Raw genomic sequence first — 13,940 nt, forward strand, 5'->3', positions numbered from 1 at the left:
GGTTACGAAATTAACTATAATGATTTAATTTACCCAAAAAAGTAATACAATTTTAAAATCTAAAATTCCCACCCTGGAATTGAACCCACAACCTTCAGATTTCAAGTCAGCAGTCCATACCATTGGACTAAGCATAATTTCACACTTTTTAGTGGTTACAAAATTAACTATGAAGTTAAATTTACCCCAAAAGACATAAAATTTCAAAAACCAAAACTCCACCCCTGGATTTGAACCCACAACCTTCAGATTTCAAGTCAGCCGTCCGTACCATTGGACTAAGTGTAATTTCACACTTTCTAGTGGTTACAAAATTAACTATCAAGTTTAAATTTACCCAAAAAGAACTAAATTTTAAAATCTAAAATTCCCCCTCTGGAATTGAACCCGCAACCTTCAGATTTCGAGTTGGTAGTCCATACCATTGGACTAAGCCTAATTTCACACTTTTTAAAGGTTACGAAATTAACTATAATGTTTTAATTTACCCAAAAAAGTAATACAATTTTAAAATCTAAAATTCCCACCCTGGATTTGAACCCACAACCTTCAGATTTCAAGTAAGTAGTCCATACCATTGGACTAAGCCTAATTTCACACTTTTTAAAGGTTATGAAATTAACTATAATGTTTTAATTTACCCCAAAAAGTAATACAATTTTAAAATCTAAAATTCCCACCCTGGAATTGAACCCACAACCTTCAGATTTAGAGTCAGTAGTCTATACCATTGGACTAAGTGTAATTTCACAATTTTTAGTGGTTACGAAATTAACTATAATGTTTTAATTTACCCCAAAAAGTAATACAATTTTAAAATCTAAAATTTCCACCGTGGAATTGAACCCACAACCTTCAGATTTCAAGTCAGTAGTCCATACCATTGGACTAAGTGTAATTTCACAATTTTTAAGTATTACGATATTAACTATGAAGTTTCAATTTACCCAAATATAAATAAAATCTAAAATCTAAAATTTCCAACCTGGATTTGAACCCGCAACCTTCAGATTTAAAGTCGGCAGTCCATACCATTGGACTAAGCATAATTTCACACTTTTTTGTGGTTACGAAATTAACTATAAAATTTAAATTTACCCAAAAAGACATAAAATTTTAAAATCTAAAATTTCCACCCTGGATTTGAACCCACAATCTTCAAATTTAGAGTCAGTAGTCCATACCATTGGACTAAGTGTAATTTCACAAATTTTAAATGTTACAAAATTAACTATGAAGTTTCAATTTACCCAAATATAAATAAAATCTAAAATTTCCACCCTGGATTTGAACCCGCAACCTTCAGATTTAGAGTTGGCAGTATATACCATTGGACTTAGCCTAATTTCACACTTTTTAAAGGTTACGAAATTAACTATAATGTTTTAATTTACCCAAAAAAGTAATACAATTTTAAAATCTAAAATTCCCAACCTGGAATTGAACCCATAACTTTCAGATTTCAAGTCAGTAGTCCATACCATTGGACTAAGTGTAATTTCACAATTTTTAAATGTTACGAAATCAACTATGAAGTTTCAATTTACCCAAAAAATAAATAAAAACTAAAATCTAAAATTTCCAACCTGGATTGGAACCCGCAACCTTCAGATTTAGAGTCGGCAGTCCATACCATTGGACTAAGCATATTTTCACACTTTTTAGTGGTTACGAAATTAACTATAAATTTAAATTTACCCTAAAAGACATAAAATTTTAAAATCTAAAATTTCCACCCTGGATTTGAACCAACAACCTTCAGATTTAGAGTCAGTAGTCCATACCATTGGACTAAGTGTAATTTCACAATTTTTAAATGTTACGAAATTAACTATGCAGTTTCAATTTACCCAAATATAAATAAAATCTAAAATTTCCACCCTGGATTTGAACCCGCAACCTTCAGAGTCGGCAGTCCATACCATTGGACTAAGCCTAATTTCACACTTTTTAAAGGTTACGAAATTAATTGTAATGTTTTAATTTACCCAAAAAAGTAAAACAATTTTAAAATCTAAAATTCCCTACCTGGAATTGAACCCACAACCTTCATATTTCAAGTCAGTAGTCCATACCATTGGACTAAGTGTAATTTCAAAATTTTTAAAGGTTACGAAATTAACTATAATGTTTTAATTTACCCCAAAAAGTAATAAAATTTTAAAATCTAAAATTCCCACCATGGAAATGAACCCACAACCTTCAGATTTCGAGTCAGTAGTCCATACCATTGGACTAAGTGTAATTTCACAATTTTTAAATGTTACGAAATTAACTATGAAGTTTCAATTTACCCAAAAATAAATAAAATCTAAAATCTAAAAATTCCAACCTGGATTTGAACCCACAACCTTCAGATTTAGAGTCAGCAGTCCATACCATTGGACTAAGCATAATTTCACACTTTTTAGTGGTTACGAAATTAACTATAAAATTTAAATTTACCCTACAAGACATAAAATTTTAAAATCTAAAATTTCCACCTTGGATTTGAACCCACAACCTTCAGATTTAGAGTCAGTAGTCCATACCATTGGACTAAGTGTAATTTCACATTTTTTAAAGGTTACGAAATTAACTATAATGTTTTAATTTACCCCAAAAAGTAAAACATTTTAAAATCTAAAATTCCCACCCTGGAATTGAACCCACAACCTTCAGATTAAGAGTCAGCAGTCCATACCATTGGACTAAGCATAATTTCACACTTTTTAGTGGTTACGAAATTAACTATAAAATTAAATTTACCCTACAAGACATAAAATTTTAAAATCTAAAATTTCCACCTTGGATTTGAACCCACAACCTTCAGATTTAGAGTCAGTAGTCCATACCATTGGACTAAGTGTAATTTCACATTTTTTAAAGGTTACGAAATTAACTATAATGTTTTAATTTACCCCAAAAAGTAATAAAATTTTAAAATCTCAAATTCCCCCCTGGAATTGAACCCACAACCTTCAGATTTAGAGTCAGTAGTCCATACCATTGGACTAAGCATAATTTCACACTTTTTAGTGGTTACGAAATTAGCTATGAAATTTAAATTTACCCCAAAAGACATAAAATTTTAAAATCTAAAATTTCCACCTTGGATTTGAACCCACAATCTTCAGATTTAGAGTCAGTAGTCCATACCATTGGACTAAGTGTAATTTCACAATTTTTAAAGGTTACGAAATTAACTATAATGATTTAATTTACCCCAAAAAGTAATAAAATTTTAAAATCTCAAATTCCCAGCCTGGAATTGAACCCACAACCTTCAGATTTCAAGTCAGCAGTCCATAACATTGGACTAAGCATAATTTCACACTTTTTAGTGGTTACGAAATTAACTATGAAGTTAAATTTACCCCAAAAGACATAAAATTTCAAAAACCGAAACTCCACCCCTGGATTTGAACCCACAACCTTCAGATTTCAAGTCAGCCGTCCGTACCATTGGACTAAGTATAATTTCACACTTTTTTGTGGTTACGAAATTAACTATAAAGTTTCAACTGACCTAAAAATTAATAAAATTTTAAAATCTAAATTTCCCACTGTGGAAATGAACCTACAACCTCCGGATTTAGAGTCAGCATTCCGTGCCACTATACTAAGCACAACTTCACACTTTTTAGCTGTTACGAAATTAACTATAAAGTTTCAACTGACCTAAAAATTAATAAAATTAAAAAATCTAACTTTCCCACTTTGGGATTGAACCTGCAACCTCCAGATTTAGAGTGAGCAGTACATACCACTCGACTAAGCACAACTCCTCACTTTTTAGCTAGTACGGAATTATATATGAAGTTTCAATTGACCTAAAAAATAATAAAAATTTTAAAATCTAAAATTCCCACTGTGGGATTGAACCTGCAACCTCCAGATTTAGAGTCAGCAGTCCATACCACAAGACTAAGCACAACTTCACACTTTTTAGCTGTTACGAAATTAACTATAAAGTTTCACTTGACCTAAAAAGTAATAAAATTTTAAAATATAAATTTCCCACTGTTGGATTGAACCTGCAACCTCTGGATTTAGAGTTAGCAGTCTGTACCACTCAACTAAGCACAACTTCCCACTTTTCAGCTGTTACAAAATTAACTATAAAGTTTCAATTGACCTCAAAAGTAATAAAATTTTAAAAACTAAATTTCCCACTGTGGGATTGAACCTGCAACCTCCAGATTTAGAATGAGCAGTACGTACCACTCAACTAAGCACAACTTCACACTTTTTAGCTGTTACGGAATTAACTATAAAGTTTCAATTGACCTAAAAATAATTAAATCTTAAATTTAAATTTCCCACCTTCGAAATGAACCTGCATCCTTCAGACTTTGAGACAGCAGTCAATACCACTTCACAGGTCTGAACTACTGAAATTTTATTAATTTTGAGGTCAACTTAAACTTTATAATTAATTTCGAAACTAGTGTACAGTGTAAAATGGTGGTAGTTGAGTGGTGTGGACTGCTGACTCTGAATCGGAAGGTTGCAGGTTCAAATCCCACAGCGTATTTTTACGTTACGAAATTTTATTAATTTTGAGTCAACTTAAACTTCATAGTTAATTTCGAAACTAGTGTACAGTGTAAAATGGTGGTAGTTGAGTGGTGTGGACTGCTGACTCTGAATCGGAAGGTTGCAGGTTCAAATCCCACAGCGTATTTTTAAGTTTACAAAATTTTATTAATTTTGAGTCAACTTAAACTTCATAGTTAATTTCGAAACTAGTGTACAGTGTGAAATGGTGGTAGTTGAGTGGTGTGGACTGCTGACTCTGAATTGGAAGGTTGCAGGTTCAAATCCCAAAGGGTATTTTCTAGTTTACAAAATTTTATTAATTTTGAGTCAACTTAAACTTCATAGTTAATTTCGAAACTAGTGTACAGTGTGAAACGGTGGTAGTTGAGTGGTGGTGGACTGCTGACTCTGATTTGGAAGGTTGCAGGTTCAAATCCCACAGCGTATTTTTAGGTTACGAAATTTTATTAATTTTGAGGTTAACTTAAACTTTATAGTTAATTTTGAAACTAGTGTATGGTGTGAAATGGTGGTAGTCGAGTAGTGTGGACTGCTGAGTCTGAATCGGTAGGTTGCAGGTTCAAATCCCACAGTGTATTTTTAAGTTACAAAATTTATTAATTTTGAGTCAACTTAAACTTCATAGTTAATTTCGAAACTAGTGTACGGTGTGAAATGGTGGTAGTTGAGAGGTGTGGACTGATGACTCTGAATCGGAAGGTTGCAGGTTCAAATCCCACAGCGTATTTTTAAGTTACAAAATTTTATTAATTTTGAGTCAACTTAAACTTCATACTTAATTTCGAAACTAGTGTACAGTGTGAAATGGTGGTAGTTGAGTGGTGTGGACTGCTGACTCTCAATTGGAAGGTTGCAGGTTCAAATCCCACAGCGTATTTTTAGGTTACGAAATTTTATTCATTTTGAGGTTAACTTAAACTTTATAGTTAATTTCGAAACTAGTGTATGGTGTGAAATGGTGGTAGTCGAGTAGTGTGGACTGCTGACTCTGAATCGGAAGGTTGCAGGTTCAAATCCCACACATATTTTTAGATTACAAAATTTTATTAATTTTGAGTCAACTTAAATTTTATAGTTAATTCGAAACTAGTGTACGGCGTGAAATGGTGGTAGTCGAGTAGTGTGGACTGCTGACTCTGAATCGGAAGGTTGCAGGTTCAAATCCCACAGCGTATTTTTAGATTACAAAATTTCATTAATTTTGAGTCAACTTAAACTTCATACTTAATTTCGAAACTAGTGTACAGTGTGGAATGGTGGTAGTTGAGTGGTGTGGACTGCTGACTCTGAATCGGAAGGTTGCAGGTTCAAATCCCACAGCGTATTTTTAGGTTACAAAATTTTATAAATTTTGAGGTTAATTTAAACTTTATAGTTAATTTCGAAACTAGTGTAAGGTGTGAAATGGTGGTAGTTGAGTGGTGTGGACTGCTGACTCTGAATCGGAAGGTTGCAGGTTCAAATCCCACAGCGTATTTTTACGTTACGAAATTTTATTAATTTTGAGGTCAACCTAAACTTTATAGTTAATTTCGAAACTAGTGTAAGGTGTGAAATGATGGTAGTTGAGTAGTGTGGACTGCTGAATATGAATCGGAAGGTTGCAGGTTCAAATCCCACAGCGTATTTTTAAGTTACAAAATTTTATTAATTTTGAAGTCAACTTAAATTTTATAGTTAATTTCGAAACTAGTGTACGGTGTGAAATGGTGGGATTTGAGTAGTGTGGACTGCTGACTCTGAATCGGAAGGTTGCAGGTTCAAATCCCACAGCGTATTTTTTTAGGTTACGAAATTTTATTAATTTTGAGGTCAACCTAAACTTTATAGTTAATTTCGAAACTAGTGTAAGGTGTGAAATGGTGGTAGTTGAGTGGTGTGGACTGCTGACTCTGAATCGGAAGGTTGCAGGTTCAAATCCCACAGCGTATTTTTACGTTACGAAATTTTATTAATTTTGAGGTCAACCTAAACTTTATAGTTAATTTCGAAACTAGTGTAAGGTGTGAAATGATGGTAGTTGAGTAGTGTGGACTGCTGACTATGAATCGGAAGGTTGTAGGTTCAAATCACACAGCGATTTTTAGGTTACGAAATTTTAGTAATTTTGAGTCAACTTAAACTTCATAGTTAATTTCGAAACTAGTGTACAGTGTGAAATGGTGGTAGTTGAGTGGCGTGGACTGCTGACTCTGAATCGGAAGGTTGCAGGTTCAAATCCCACAGCGTATTTTTCCGTTACGAAATTTTATTAATTTTGAAGTCAACCTAAACTTTATAGTTAATTTTGAAACTAGTGTAAGGTGTGAAATGGTGGTAGTCGAGTAGTGTGGACTGATGACTCTGAAGCGGAAGGTTGCAGGTTCAAATCCCACTGCGTATTTTTAAGTTACAAAATTTTATTAATTTTAAGTCAACTTAAACTTCATAGTTAATTTCGAAACTAGTTTACAGTGTGAAATGGTGGTAGTTGAGTGGTGTGGACTGCTGACTCTTAATCGGAAGGTTGCAGGTTCAAATCCCACAGCGTATTTTTAAGTTACAAAATGCTATTAATTTTGAGGTTAACTTAAACTTTATAATTAATTTCGAAACTAGTGTATGGTGTGAAATGGTGGTAGTCGAGTAGTGTGGACTGCTGACTCTGAATCGGAAGGTTGCAGGTTCAAGTCCCACAGCGTATTTTTAAATTACAAAATTTTATTAATTTTGAGGTTAACTAAACTTTATAGTTAATTTCGAAACTAGTGTACAGTGTGAAATGGTGGTAGTCGAGTAGTGTGGACTGCTGACTCTGAATTGGAAGGTTGCAGGTTCAAATCCCACAGCGTATTTTTAAGTTACAAAATTTTATTAATTTTGAAGTCAACTTAAATTTTATAGTTAATTCGAAACTGGTGTATGGTGTGAAATGGTGGTAGTCGAGAGGTGTGGACTGCTAACTCTGAATCGGAAGGTTGCAGGTTCAAATCCCACTGGGTTTTTTTTAAGTTACAAATTTTATTAATTTTGAGTCAACTTAAACTTCATAGTTAATTTCGAAACTAGTGTACAGTGTGAAATGGTGGTAGTTGAGTGGTGTGGACTGCTGACTCTGAATCGGAAGGTTGCAGGTTCAAATCCCACAGCATATGTTTAAGTTACAAAATTTTATTAATTTTGAGGTTAACTAAAACTTTATAGTTAATTTCGAAACTATCGTACGGTGTGAAATGGTGGTAGTCGAGTAGTGTGGACTGCTGACTCTGAATCGGAAGGTTGCAGGTTCAAATCCCACAGCGTATCTTTAAGTTACAAAATTTTATTAATTTTGAGTCAACTTAAACTTCATAGTTAATTTCTAAACTAGTGTATGGTGTGAAATGGTGGTAGTCGAGTGGTGTGGACTGCTGACTCTGAATTGGAAGGTTGCAGGTTCAAATCCCACAGAGTATTTTTAAGTTACAAAATTGTATTAATGTTGAGGTTAACTAAGACTTTATAGTTAATTTCGAAACTAGTGTACGGTGTGAAATGGTGGTAGTCGAGTAGTGTGGACTGCTGACTCTGAATTGGAAGGTTGCAGGTTCAAATCTCACAGCGTATTTTTTTTGTTCAGAAAAAAAGGGCACTTTGCAAAAAAGGACACTCTTTACAACAAAATGAGGAAGGGGGTAAGCACTGGTGAAAAAGGGCATTTGAATGGAAAAGGGCAGTCTTCACACAAATATTGGGGGTAAAATACCCCCCCCCCCTTGCTACGCTGATGGACACTACATGTATATATTATGCTTGTTAGTTTGTACCCACATTTGGGAGTTGTACGTTCTTTATAAGCCGAGTGTGCAATTTGTTTGCGCTGTTGGGAATGAGTCCCACAGAGTTGGTAGGCTGTGGCCGTCCTCGTCTCCTCGTCACCGTCAATAAAACACAGACCAGGTTATTTGCCATAACCTGTAAGTACTATTATTGCTTTGCAGATTCCAAAGTAACATTTCAAAGTGCAAATTGACATTTGTATAACTGTTGTAAAACATTGTAAATGTGCCTTGGCAATAACTAGTTGTTTGGGTTTTTGTGTATAAAATGTACCTTGCATTTTATGGTATGTTAAATGATATTGAGCTGCTATGGACGATGCATGTAATAATCTTGTGTAGGAGATGCATTACTGGTGACGATTTGTACTTAATTTTAAACCAGGGTTTTTGGGTGTAACGTCTGGTGTGACAAACTCCGCAGTGAGACAGACATCCTCGGCCGGCCCAAGTTAAGTCCACCATTGAACAGTCGGATTGCCAGACAGGTCACGCATGCTATTCATTGTGTAGAATAGTCACTTCAGGTTCTGGCACTCACGCCGTATATCCAACCCTTATTTGTCTTCCATTGCTTACGGTATTTACTTACATAGTTTGGCTTAGTTTGGGTAATGTCGACAGAGGCAGACCGCTCCACGAATCCTGATCCGTCGGCATTTATTTTCGACAAATGTAAAGATTATTTTGACAAGAAGTTTAACGCTATCTCCGCACCGAAAGAGGACTCCACCTCCATTCAGGAACTCAAGAATAAACTGGACTCCAAAGAGTTAACAAAACCAGGCAACATGGCCCGATTTGAGTTTTGTGTGAAACTTCAAATTGCCCTTGATGAGATCAAGACGGCAATTATCGTTAAAGGCGAAACAGACCAAGCCATCGACGCCATTCAACGCGCCGAACAGCTGCTGGCAGGACGCAAGAACAAGATTAAGATTGCCGACTCGAGCAAGGCAGGGTGGATGACCGTCTCGTATATGGACAAAACAAAGGAACAGGCAACCTGTCTCCAGATCAACAGAAAATCATATAACAGCGGAGGAAGAAGTTTTTAAGGACACTGAAGCCCGAAAAAGAAGAAAGCGAGACTACCAGCATGGCCCAGTCGGTTAAGATGCTGCTGATCGTCGCCTTTTTTGAGGTACATGTATTGACCCTATTATCTCTCCCCCTTGCATACTTTGTTATTTCAGCCTGTATGCCTGTGTGCAGGCCAGCCCCCATCATGTATAATAATAAAATTCTGAATATGAACATATTGTGTCCTCCTTTTCCTTTATAACGTTCTGTAAAACCTAACTGCTTTTCATGCGTATGAGCGAAGCGAAGTAGAATGAAAATATGTCTGTATGTTACTTACAAGCTTGATGCTTGAGTGATCATGATAAAGAATAGGTTAAATTTGAATAGAATGTCATTGAGGACGTAATCGAGTAAATTAAGGGCGTGTGTGGCTGTAGTATGGCCATTCTAGCCTGTGTTCACCACGTCGCTAGGTCAGTAATTTTCATAATGACCACAATACATCGTATATTTTAATTTAAATGAAGAGGAGAAACTCGGAGTTTGTAAGTATTAAAGTTAATGTATAAGGGATCGGCCACAAGGTTTTCCCGAGTTTTTACCTCATAGAGTTTTACCTCTGTTGTTTCACTCTGGGCACTTGACAAGTAATAGAATGAAATCATAGATCTATACAAATTCAGTATTAATTAAAATTTGAATTTACAGCAAACATAAGTGGCGGTTCTTGGGGGGGGGGGGGGGGCTGGGGGGGGGGCAACATTTTGGCTACCCCCCCCCCAAAAAAAATTCCATACAAGAAAAGCAATGCACTATCAAAGTGTAAGAATTTGATGTACAGGGGAACAGTCTCTCCCTAAATGAGAAGGGTGCATTTGTACACTTTTAGTTAATAGGCCTATAGTGTGCCTGATTGTAGGATTTTATCAGCGCTCCCCATTGAAAATATGGCACGAGCTCCCCAGTCTTCCGAGACAATTCACAGGGAACAATTTCTTCTTTCTTAATGATGAAAACATAATTCCTAGTTTCAGGGGCAAACATAAGTAACTCTACTGTCATGATTCTCCCACTTATGAAGTATGCAGACTAATAAAATGCCGGGAGATGATGACTTGCCCAAAGAATTCTACGTTCAATTTTGGGATCTTTTAGGCCCAGACTAGATCTTCTTAAGTAGGCCTATCATAGATCTTTTGACGATAACATCTCGCTAACTTCCAAACACAGAAGTATGATAACTTTGCTTGAAAAACCTGGAGATCAGCTTAATCCCCAGAAAGAAAGACTAATTTGGTTACTCAACCTAGATTACAAGATTGTCTCTAAAGCTATTTACCTTCGTCTGGGCAAAGTTATCCCTTTTGTTTAATATTAATCCTTTCCAGACCTGCAGGATCAAAAGGCAGAAGTATTCACAATAACGCCAGACTTCTGAGAGATTTGGTTGACTATATGAGCTCCATGCGCTACCAAAAGAGGGCGCCCTTTTACTTAGCAACGACGTCCCATGGGCGGTACATTTGGCTGGTTGACGCGCACCGTTCCTTGTGTGTGACACATGTACACCAGGGGTTCTGTTCTATGTACACGCAGTGGCCGCGCACCCCCAACTGTACTTCCTTTGCCGGTGAGGGGGTACTTGTGAACGGAGCGGATAAGTTCAAAGGGTATTAATTCCTTGGTCATTTCATATCAATTTGTTAGCGCTCCTTTTCAAGCGCCCACACAGTCCCTGATTTTCCGCTATGGGAGTGGCCATCAAAAACTGTGCCTCGATGTCTCTTTTTGTACACCATTGAAAAACGGAACAACGCTTTCACTTCTTAAAAGAATACAAGACAGACAATAATATTCTACATGTACATCATACTGATAAGAAATATTGAATTTATATTAACAGGAAAGCCTGTACTTTTCAGGATATATATTGTTGTTTTAGCAGAATTTCACACGATTATGTGTAAATCATAGTTTTCAGTAAAACCTGCACCATTTCAACTCGCCGTAAATACAAACAGTGCCACCGTATGGCCTTCCTAAAAAAAGCATTGTTAGGGAAGGTTCTGGTCTAACTATCTATGTATTCTGATTAGACCTTGTTAAGACCTGTACTTTTAGGATTGAAGAAGATGATCGCCAATCATAACCCCTCTCACATACGCCATGGGCATTGCATTTTGTGTGTGCGTGCGTGCTATTCGATAATCAGGTCCAAAGATATAGCGCACAAAGTACATTCACTTCCACACACACGCGTGCGCGCATTTGTCTTACATTTTGTTAAAATTGAGCAATGCGCAAAATCGAGTTGAATCAAATAAGATAAATAGGAGTGCGGTTTCGGCCATAAACAAATTGATATGCCTTATCAATAAAAAACTTTTGAAGGGTTAATTAGAATTTTCATTTTAAAGCTTTGGAACCTGTTTCGGCCCTGTTTTTATTCATTATATTATGGGTTTTAATTAATGATTTTATATCCGACCCCTTTCAATTTTCAAAGGTGCTAAGCAGGGGTGTACATTATCCCCACTTTTGTTGAGAATTGAGAATTGAAGTTGTTGCTGATATTTTTAAACTGATAGTAAAAGTAATGTCGTTTCATACTAGTGGGAAAAGCAATGATGAAAAGTACCAAGCCTATTGCGTTCTACTTTAAGTTGCGCATAATCAGAAACTAAAACCAGTGATTAATTCATTTCACAATTCTTCTTTTTGAATTGTTTGAATTAAGAGTTCATAACTTAGAAATATACCGCATTTATTTTGTGAATATACCTTTATTGTTTTCCACCTTCCTAGTGATTCGGAGCACTGCATAAGTTGACGTACATGTGTATAAAGTTTGACAACAGATCTTTTTATGACTTAATAATAATTGTAAATACTGCAAGTGGAAGAAGTTGACTTGCAAATTATATTGCACATAATAACGTGTACATAGAACTGAACTTGTCCAATATTTGGTTTTTGTATTCTGATCGTCTTGATCTTTTCAAGCTCCACTGATGTGCTACTCTCTGGCATTCATGCAGAGTCAAAACAGATCAACCTAAAATCATCATATCATGCCTAGCTGTATCGACAGGCAATTATTAGAAGCTCACTACACCCCATCTGCAAGTTATCCAGTTATTCAGGGTATCTACATGACATGGTATCATCACCCTGTTCCTCATTGGTGTTTGTCAGCAAAATACATTGTAAACTTCACCATTAAGACCTCATGGGCTGCAACTACAATATAGTGTCCCTGCTTAAGAGGGCTACACACGTAGTTCTCATGTTGCTATACAAGAAAGTAATTATTTCAAAGGATTAGGCCTATATTTTCAGGTTCTGCAAAACAAAAATACTGGCAGTGCAGAGCAAAAATAAGCATTCTGCACACAATACAAAATTGGTGAAAACTTATCAAAATAACACAGCATTGTTGGCATAATGATGCAGCGTCCCCTTTTGTTTCCTGTGGGGAAACATGTGTTGGCCCTGTCACGATTAATTCCAGAATAAGAATTATCTTTGCCTGCGTTACAGTTGTATAGCAGGCAAATGTGTCTAATCGGTTGAGGAATGAATTCTGGGAGGCGGAGTTACATAAGGGTAGAAAGGGTGTGTCAAATTTGCATAGGAAAGAACGTGCGTTTAACATAGAACGTACGTAGAACGTACGAGGCGAAGGTGTGGTGGGATCATTCTAGCTTGCGACTTCAGTTCAGTTAAGGACAAACTGAGAATGGATCAGCTTTAAAAATAGCTTTGTGTAAACGTGCGAAATGTTTTGTTTTGCTGGCAACCACAAGGTTTTCCAGAGTTTTTGCTCATTGAGTTTTATCTCTGGTTTTTAATCCAGTGGGTTTCTTCGGGAGTTTGTAACAGTGTTTAAAAAATTCAATTACATGGAATTTGCATAATTAGGCCTATTGTTTGTAATTAAACAATTAAAATCCAGCACCAACTGGTTGACTGCCCCTTGGCAAGCCGTACCCTATATGGTGATATATGTCGTATATTAATTTGGTGTTGTGTTCATAGGAAAGGATGTATCATTAGAATCGACTGGCAAAAGCAGTCTTGTCTGCTCAAAGAACAAGAGATATATGATTGTAGACATCATCAAAGCAAGTCTTACCCTGTCCAGATTTTGTATCAGAGGCTTTGTTGAAGTTAAGGAGAGCAAAGAAAATGCAAGAGGCAACGTGAAAGATATCACAAAGGGTTCAACTGCACTTCCTCAGAATCTGAACATGAACCAGCCAAGAATATCTTGAAGGGTATCTGCTAATAGCTCAATGTAATTAGCTTTCATAATGGTCAAGTGGACAAGATTTCTTTGGCCAAGAGTTTGCCATGGAATCGTTCATTATGAACAACAGAATATTAAATATATTTAAGACTATTTCAGTACCTGTTAGTACCTATTACGCAAACGACCTTAAATATTGCAAGGGACAATATTCAACGGATGCTAAAGGTGATTCAAAGGATTGAATGATGAAGACCTGATTTATGATTGGATAGTTTGTCATTGTGGGTATATGTACATGTACAGGTACACCAGTGCTTTCTAAG

This window comes from Patiria miniata, unplaced genomic scaffold, assembly GCF_015706575.1.
Source record: "Patiria miniata isolate m_02_andy unplaced genomic scaffold, ASM1570657v1 HiC_scaffold_6, whole genome shotgun sequence".
Lineage (NCBI taxonomy): Eukaryota > Metazoa > Echinodermata > Asteroidea > Valvatida > Asterinidae > Patiria > Patiria miniata.